This window comes from Carassius carassius, chromosome 19, assembly GCF_963082965.1.
Source record: "Carassius carassius chromosome 19, fCarCar2.1, whole genome shotgun sequence".
Classification (NCBI taxonomy): domain Eukaryota; kingdom Metazoa; phylum Chordata; class Actinopteri; order Cypriniformes; family Cyprinidae; genus Carassius; species Carassius carassius.
This window is the reverse complement of record NC_081773.1, coordinates 5,592,431-5,602,944: the sequence shown is the minus strand read 5'-3', so window position 1 is coordinate 5,602,944 and position 10,514 is coordinate 5,592,431.

Genomic DNA, 10,514 nt, shown 5'->3' with positions numbered 1-10,514 from the left:
CGAAGAGTTTGATCGGGAAAGATCTGGAGAATGTTTGTGGGTGTATTCTGCAAGTTCTACAGTATATTGTGTGCTTCGCTCTATGTGAAATCATTATCAGATTAGAGTAAGAACACAAATAATAAATGCTTAGTCCTCCATTCAGTAACAACAACCCACCTTTCTAGACATAAATCTGAGAATAGTTCCCACAACATATCTATGAACATTTCTTGTTCAAATGTAACAGTGTTTTAGTAATGTAGATTTTAATCAGTCAACATTTCCATTCTTCAGATAGGACAAGATATATATTTATCTGTTCTTTATACATGACATATTTCACTTTAGTCTTTTGAGTAATAGTAATAAAAAAATCATCTGCCAAAATGCTTAAGAACACAACTGTGTTTTTGGGCTGTTCTCTGAAAAACAAAACAAAGCAAAACAAAACAAACAAAAAAGAAAAACATAAGAATATTATATTATATTATAATCCTGGAAAATATATATCACCATGAGATGAATGGTATTACGGTTACAGCAGCGTTTTTGACTGGATTGCTATTTTCACTCCGGTTTAAAGAGTTTATGGACTGACATTGGTACAATATGATTAATACTCCCAGATAAAAAGATTAAACATCCCAGTGGCTATATCATGCTATTTGTCCAATTGAATAACTTCCTGTGATTTTGTTAGAGGCAGTGTGTGGAGAAAACTCAGCACTTTTTTTTTGCTTGCACAATCACAACTGAAATCTTCCGAGGGTTTTTGCTTTGTAAGGATGAAACTACATCCTATTAATTCTTTCAAGAGGACAATAAACACCTCTGTTCAGAGGTTACAATTAAACAAATGCATAAAAAAACATGAAAAATGAAAACAGAAGGATTTGCTGGAAAAGATGAATGTGCACCGTTCTTAAAAAAAAAAAAAAATCCCTTTTTCCCTTAGGCCAGTTATAACAATGAATTGACCCGTACTGTGATGTAAAGTATATGTTACATGGGTAATACGTAATAGCATTATCTCAAAGCACTGATATAAAATTTATTGAACTTCCTACCAAGTATGAAGCAGAAAAGGTCAAAAGTAAATTTGCTCGTCCTTATTAACATGAATTACATCACTGATTCAGCTTTTAAAAGATCACATCAGTGGTTTAATAAACTTTCACTACCCGACCGCTTCAGAATGAGTGAATAGAGCTCTTTGTTCCCTGGTCCCGGTCTGTAATATTTTGGCTTGAACCGCCGGGTCCTGATGAGGTTCATCAGCTCGGCATACTGCAGTGTCCCTGGAAGAGTGTTTCACTGCCTCAGGAAACACTTGCACTCAATAGGAGCCACCCCAGCCCCAGCTGGCCCGTCTCTTTTACCGCCACCGGTGACACGCATGCTCTGAACCGCGAATATTTGGAGGGCCGTGCTTCCCAAATACTTCTTTATTTTGCTGCCTCATTAGACGAACAGGGCTCCAGGGATGAACTCACTCTCAGTAAGGAGCAAGTTTAGTGGTGGATCATTAAGGAGATGTCACTCAGGTGATGGGTTTCCCACAATACTCAAATGTGTGTTTTCTAGAAATCACTTTTCAGGAAATAAAAAGGTCAGTTGTGTGATTTCAAACTGAAGTGAGAAGAGACTTAAAGCCCCAGTCTCAATAATATGGTAATGACAGCATGTAAAAATACTTATATATTTATGTCTAATTTTGTCATTTTTTTGTATAAGTTTCATGTATGGAGAAACCCTTGTGAAAACATGCTCTTAACTGTAGTGTACAGTACTTTAATTCTTAAAATTATATATTATATAAAAATATAATATTACTGAAATTTAAGGCCAATTAAAACTACTTATGTTTCTTAAATAATCTTTTAAAAAGTGCACATAAAATAATGCCAAATTCCTTTTACAGTACATTTGATATCAATATGTTTTAATAATAATTTGTTGTGTTGACTAATATACTACAGCCAATGTAAAGTTTTTAATTAGAATTAGAAACTGTACTAACAGTCAATGTTTTTTTAAAACAAAATTGCAGCTTCACAATTAAAATGTGTAGCACATGACAAGTTTTAATATTTTAGTATGCTATTAATGGTCATCAGTATATTCATTAATATTTAAAAAATAGACATAAAAATACTTTTATTCTAAAACTTAACTCTGAACTTCAGTTAATTGTATTTAATATAATATAGAAGCATTCACCAATATAATATAATACAAATTATATTTCATTTAATTGCAATTAACATACAATAAAGTGTTCAAAGATAAATTTGATTATTTTTTTTTATATTATTTCCATAATTTTTTTGTATACATATATATATACACACACACACACACACACACACACACACACACACATATATATATATATATATATATATATATATATACACACACACACACATATATATATATATATACTGTACATATATATATATATATATATATATATATATATATATATATATATATATATACACACACACACACATATATATATATATACTGTACATATATATATATATATATATATATACACACACACATATATATATGCTGTACATATATATATATATATATATATATATATATATATATATATATATGTGTGTGTGAGTGAGTGACATGTTAAAGCAACTAAAGTATTCTTTATATATTCATATATACTTTTAAGATTAAATCTTGATGTTCTAGTGCATGTTATCTGTTAACAGCCCTCATGAATAGGTTTTAAACTAGGAGAATAAAAACTCTATTTCCATAGAAATTGCTCCATTTGTGCATTAAAAAGGATAAAAAATCAGAGAGTGACAGCGAGAGATGAGATAGATCCGTGACATATTATCTTCAGTGTGAGCTTTACATTATAGCAGCGAAAATGAGAGTGAAAAATGCTAATCAGGAAATAGATTTAACCTAAAGCATGTGGTATAGACATTTTATTTACAATGCATCATCTACGCCTTTACTGGAGTTAATGACATTCCAAATAATCCAAATTGAACATCATTAAACTGTTATTTGGTCTGGAAGTGAGTCTTGCTGTATCTGGAGACTCAGGATGGTGACAGATATCCATTATGGCATGAAATGTCTGCAGTGGATAGCAAGAGATTTGGCGAAGCAATCAGGAGAAATGTTGTGGTGAAGAGTGCATTAGACATTTGGTCGCCAGAAGAAGAGGCCTTCACCAGTCTGAAGCTTTGTGATTGCTGCTGGGGAGTGTGGCTTCAGTGTTTGCTCTGTGAGCCTCACATCTCTGCCACACTCTGCCAAACCAGGACGACTGTGGAAATCTTAAGCGGACATTATGAGAGAGCATCAAGAATTACAACAAGCAGCCAGCTGCGTTTGATAGGATTGGCTCACTAGTCATGGCACAACAGGATATGTAAAAAAAACAACACTATATGTGTGAGTGTGTGTGTGTGTGTGTGTGTGTGTGTGTGTGTGTGTGTGTGTGTGTCCACCCATTCTTCAAACCAGGGTCGAAGTAATGCTTGAAGATATCATTTCAAAATTAATTATAGACTCATTATGTTAGAAATAATATTTTATATGATTAATGTAAGGGAGCATATGCCTTAAATGTCTGAAAAAACAACAACATAAAAACACATTTTACTTTGGTCATTAACACTATACATTATTAATATGATGAAAAAAATGTATGTTTTAAAATTACATCAATTCATTCTAACATTGCATAGCATTCTATTTAAAAAATAAAATAAATGTATTTGTGTACCTCAAAATAGTGAATTATCATTTTAAATGAAGTGACATAATTTGCATTTGGATAACACTTTACAATAAGGTTTGATTGTTAACATTAGTTATTAAGGGTTAATAAATGCTACAAATATATGTTGCTTATGATTAGTTGATGTTGGTTAATGAATTAACTGAAGATAACAATTGAGAACTTGTTACAGTTATTTCAGAGGCCAATTTCTAGAGTCATTTCACATTATTAAGTTTTTTGATTACACTTATTAATGTGTTCTTGTTACCGTGTAATTATACATTTAAGTACAGAGTAATATTAATTAAATACATGTACTTACTATATGATTAGGATTAGGGTTTGGTTCAGGGTTAGTTGCATGTTATTATTATAACAGTAAGTACACCTAACATGTGTAACAAGTACACCTAAAAATAAAATGTTACCATTGTTCTTTTGTTTTTTTTTGTGTGTGTGTGTCCTTGACAAGACTCGTCAAGCATGACATATTCACCGTCACATTTTTTTTTTCACTCTTGAGTCTTGAATGATAATCATAGGAGGCCATAGCCTTGAACACAGGGAGAACTGCAACCATTGTTTTTTTAGCCCTCCGTTCATAATATCCTATATCCCAAAATGCAATTCTTCAGCCCTTACAGACATTCTTTGTCTGTTTGAATGATGAAAATCTTACAGACAAGGCACCCTGATTTCACAACCAGATTTCTAAATGCATCTGAAGGGCCAGACTTTAATCTGATTTCCCGGAAACAGATGAAAAAATAATCCATGTTGAGAATGCAGGAAGAAAGCCTTGTTAACGGCGCTATATCAGGTCTAATGCAGGTGGATATTACTCTCACTCGACCCCGCGCTGTTCTTCGCTCACACTGAAGGACATCTCAACACCTGCCCCGAGAAGTCAGGATCTGCTAAAGCGCCGCATCTCTTTTCCCAAGCTGCCCGTCCCGTGGCAGTCTGAGGCGCTCGGCTGCTGTTCTGTCAGTCCAGGTTTGGGAGAGAGATGGATCCTGGCTTCCACAATGAAAGCGATACTCGTGAATTCCAAGGTGCAGACCGAAGAGGACCGTGGCTGTGACATTTTGATGTCACAGCTGCCACAGTTGTACTTCTTGAATTTCTTATTTGAGCAACACTCATAAATATTGCCAGACATTTTAACATACCGCCAGCTGTTTTTCTATATCAGACACATTCTTCTGCAAATGTTTGTAAAATCTGTATACAGACCTGGCTTTCACGTGCAGATATTTACTGTTAACAGGTAAAAGACTGCAAGTAAAACACACACACACACACACACACACACACACACACACACACACACACATTTAATTTTTGAGTTGTGGTGTCATACCATTAAAGCACAGATTTCAAATGATTAAAACCTGTCCTGTAACAGCTTAAACAAATTAAATCTATTTAAAGGATTTTTTTATTTTTTGCATCGTGACATAATTTCTTGATAATTAAACACCGTCTCCTCCAAATCCCCAAATGCTCAAAACCCCACTCTCATTACTGTAATTTGATAATATAATTATTAAAATAATGATTTAAGTATATTTCTATAGCATGTAGTATTTGTTGTACTCCCTTGAAACTTTTAATAAATAATCAATCTAATAAATTATTATTTTACTGTACAAACAGTATGGGGAAAATAATAACCATATCACAATACTGTAAATCTAGAGGGAATCACCACTGAGAGTAACAAAAAATACAAAACAAAAAGTGAAATGTACATACACATTGGAATAATTGTTTTATTTAGTTTAAGGTTTTACATTGTTTTAGATTTATTTAACAACAGAACAAATATGCAAATATAAAATATTATTACTATTATGAAATAATAGTTTGGATATAAAATTAGTAAGAAAAGAAAAATAAAATGGAGTAGGTACAATTTTCACTCAAAAATGGCTTGCAAATTTCAAAGGGAAATGAGAAGTAACACTGAACTTATTAAGTAAAAAGACTGATATAACTTTTTTCTTTTGTAAAACATACTCATATAATGTTTACTTGAAAAATATTGAAAATATAACAAAAGCAGTGAATAATAGGAGTGATAATAAATAAATAATATTTTTGTCATATTTAATTACACATTAGGATTTACGACGGCTTGGTTTTCACACAGCGCGGTTCCACAATTCACCATAAACCACACCATACACTAGATCCCATTATGACTATCATGAGACCCATAACTGCTAAATATATTTACACTGATGAGTTCAGCCTAGTTTTATTCATAAAACTGTGCTTATATATGGTTTTGCTAAAAGTATATTGCTACTATAAACTGTAAAACAGATCAATACACATTTAGATATAACACACCTGAACACAGAAGAAAAGATGCTGCAAGGAAATTAGAAAACAGACAGCAGTGTAGGAAGGAACGCGAGTCTTTTAATGTATGTGGGACGGAGTATAAAAGCTGTGGGGTTTTTTTGGAGTCTAATGTGAAGGCCATGTCCTCCGGCAGCCAGTATCCTGTACACTTCAATCCTGACAAACCTTTCCTCTAAACGCCGTCACTCACATCTGTCCAGCCAAACATCGATCTGCCACCAGCTTGTGTCCAAATACTTCACAATGTTGTATATCAAACTCTTAATCATTCTAACTTCCACGCAATTACTTATTTATGGCCCTATAAATTATTCTCGCTGATATGAGCCTCAGTCACGTAAAGCTAATTTGGAGATTGTTCTGTTTGGTCTGGGAGCGTGTGGTCTGCGTAATTTCGTGACACTTACATGGACAAACTTCTGGCTTTCCTCGAGTCTTAATGGCTAAATGCACAAGGGAATGTTTTACTGTTCATTTAGGTCACAATAGGGATGACTGAGCTCTTCATGGGCAAATTCAGTCTGTGTTCGTGTTTAAACTGGTTCCCATGCCTATTAGCTGTTTGAAACGGGACCAAGGCTTTGAAAATGTTCTCGTGCTGCATTTTCATTTTAGTTTAGGGTTGATCTTATTTTGGGGTTTGAAGTAAACATCGGAATAAAAAATCAAGAGAAACCATACGTCTTAATGCGTTACTGTTTGATTTCGATGAAGGATAGCTTCCCACATAACATTAGAAGTGCCGTTGAACATGTTTAGTGATTGCAATTCATGTTCATGGTCAGAAAAAAAGCTATTTCAGCAGAACTGTTTAATATGCTCTGCAAAAAAAAAAAACGTGTTCTTAGCGATGTTAAGAAGTGCACTTAATTGTATTGAATGTGCACTTGTAGTGTGCTTCTAATCTTTGCTTTATGTACATTTAAAATATAAAATATAAAGTATATATACAAATTTTCTGAAGTCCTGTATATACAGTAAGTGGGGTATAAAGCACTCTGAAGTTCAGCTAATTGTATATAAACTACAATACATTTTCATTTAATTGCAATGAACAGTTAAGAGTCCAAAAAACAACAACACTACAATCAGTTTGCACTTTAATGTTTTCTCTAATACTTTAGCTTTCTCTAGTAAAAAAGTTTAGAATTATTTGCTTTGTAGAGTTGCATGTTTTGGCTCATCAGAATTCAAAGCTAGTTTAAGGTTTAAATTAGAGGTCTAATGATATAACCTTATACCTCCATCCATGTGTGCATGTGTGTGTGTGTTTAACTGCTTTAATCTTATATAGACTCCTGCTCTTAAACTTGCACATTTTTAAACGGTGAAATATTATTGTGTTTATTTACTCTGGCAGGAGAATGAGGAGTTACAAGTGATTAAAAGCGTCCATAAAATCTTTAACATCCAGCGAGGCCTTTAAAACCTCTCTCGTCTCTCTCAGACTGACTCCGAACAGTGCGAACTCACTCACACACAGTCAAAATCCTTCCTCCTTCAAATGATGATGAGAAAATCCACAGTAAAATGTCTGAAATTCTTCTAAGATTGCGGCATAACAATGCTTTGATATTATGGTCTTGGTTTATTTGATTTCCTGAAGACTTGTGTGTACAGTTGCATTATTCTGAAAGGCACCGGGAGAAAGGTTTTAAATCTTTCATCACAAAGGCTGTTCAACACATTTACTGCTATTCTGTGCCTTTTTTCAATCCAGTTACTGCATTACATTAAAACCTCCGACAACGCTCACCTGAATTCCATTTCATCCGGCTTCAAATTATAATATCATCTACATTTTTGGCAGGGGGTGATAAGCAATCATCTCCCACATAACTTAGACTTTCCAAACCCTCATTGTGAGGAAATGACTGCACATTTCATTACCGTTTCATGCATTTCATCAGCATTAGTGATGTCGTTGTCAGCTTAGAATGTGAATCTGCACTGATATGCTACAGCCGACAAAATTAGTGATGCATTTGTTTCAGTTATGGCTGTTTCTTCAACCAGGGCCACTTTTGACCCTGTGGACTTTTAGAAAAGAAATCCACTTTTCACACCCTCACTAGTTTATTTATTTCCATTACAAAGGCATATCCAGCACCAGGATATCTCAGATGATCTATTTTGTTTAATAGCATTCTGTGATGGAAATTTGAAGCAAATTTTGGAATAATGGCAGACTCCTTTTGTCTTGCGGAGACTAATTTTTATGCATGTTATCGCCTTTTCATAATTTAACTAAATAACAGCTGCTTATGAATTACGCACAATAAATATATTCTATTCATAGGTGATTTTTGTTTGTTTTCTTCACACTTAACATCTTGTTGTAGAAATTAATGTAGATATTTTTGCTAAATAAATATAATAATCAAGTAGGCGTTTGTGATTTTTTCCCCCACACTTTTCCAGAGTAAAAAAAAGTAGTTTATTTAAAATACATTTATTTTATACTGAGAATAGTTCAAATATGTTAACATATTTACTGACATATTGCTTGAGACTTACTGATATAAAAATGATAATTTAACATTATTTGGACTACTACTTGTGCACAATGCGCATTTATCAATTTTAAGCCCAAAATGTGTCAATATTGATGAGGATTGTATGATATTAGAATACAATTGGTCTTTAAATGCAAAATTGTAAACCCAAAGTATACTAGCAATAGTTCCACTCACGGTTTTACAAATGTAATCTTTTTTTTTGTATATATATATATATAATGGATTTTCATGGTTGAAGACTAAATGTCTGTGTCTGGGACAAAACATAACATTTATGCTTTAAAAATTTTTTTTTGTTTTTTAATGTACAATAAATGATAAAAGCATTCTAAAAAGATTTCACGAGTCTTAAATGTGACCTTCACATAGAAAATAGATAAATTCTGTTAGTGTTAATAAAAATCAACCCCTGACTAATAAAAGTGCCTGAAGTGCACTCAGTTTCAACAATTTTTCATCATTTTATTACTTTTTTTCTGGGAATGCACATAATGGCATTCCTTAAGTCCTTAATGGCACATAGCATTTTATCATTGCGGTCTGCATTACATGAAATATTGTGAACAACATCAAGCAGACTTGTCTGGGCTGAATTTGAATTGAGACTCGTGAGCATTTAAACTGTGGCTCTGAATCACGATTGAGTCATTCTCTTGTCTATTGTGGGCCCACTGGGCCGACTGGAGTGCTTACATGTAGACCGTGATTGGGATCACGCTGTGTGACCATCAGAATCACTGAAACAGTGAGGAAAATGCAGCCAACACATAAGCAAACCATTTCTCAAAGCCAGGACTGTCATCATACGAAAAGCGAGAGCTGAAAGAAAACCAGCGATTTAGAAATATCCAGGCTTTACGGCTAAATGTTTGTGTTCCTGTGGATACTCTGGACGTGGTTGTGACCTCATTATGTCATATGAATGATGCATGTCTCACAGCGACTCCTCTATTAACAGGAGAGGAACTACGGAGAGATCACGTGGAGCCGTTTGCGCCAGTCATTTTCTTCCAGCGGTGTAACTCAGTATAACTCAGCATGCTCACTTCCTTGGTATGAGTGAGTAAGCCAATGCTGAACTAAATTCATGTTCTCAACAGCAACACATTGATTACCAATAACACATTTGGATTTCATATGGAGAACGTGTCACATGAATCATAGATATAGATCATGTGAATGCTGAACGCTTAAAAACATGTTTGCATATTTCTCTGATGGCTGTTTGATTGTAAGTATTTTTCCAACAATCCAACAGTGATGTACAAGGGAGGGCTACTGTTAAAATTTACAACCAAACCCTGTAATTTAGCTTAATCTAAATATAAAATGAATTCAGTTACCATTCCATAGCCTCTTTACTGTAGCTGGGAATTTAGAGCTCATGGTGTGAGCAGAAAACCACATCTATGCTGAGGGTGGAAAACTCTTAGTCCTAGTAAAACTAAATGGGTAAAAAGCTAATAATGCTTCTCTTTTTAAATAATACATGGCTTGATGCTTTTAAATAAAGACTGCTCCTATTTACCAGAAATTACAGTTCTGATAAACCCATATTCTCAAACTTTTTGTTTTGTGTTTTGCCAAAATGTAACCACGAGTAACATAACGGGACAGGTTTTGCAATAACAGTCACAGAACAATTCATAACTGACTTTTGAAATACATTTTAACAGCATTTTATTAATAAGAATGGTGTGTTGGTAGTAGGGGTGTAACATTATATTGTGCCAAAATGTGTTGTTTATAATGACAGCACGAAGTTCACTCAGAAATGAAAGCTTAGACTGATTACGTTAGGCTTTTGTTTACATATCAGCAATGATCATTGTACATACAAAGAGCACATCAAATATGGTAAACCTGGAAGC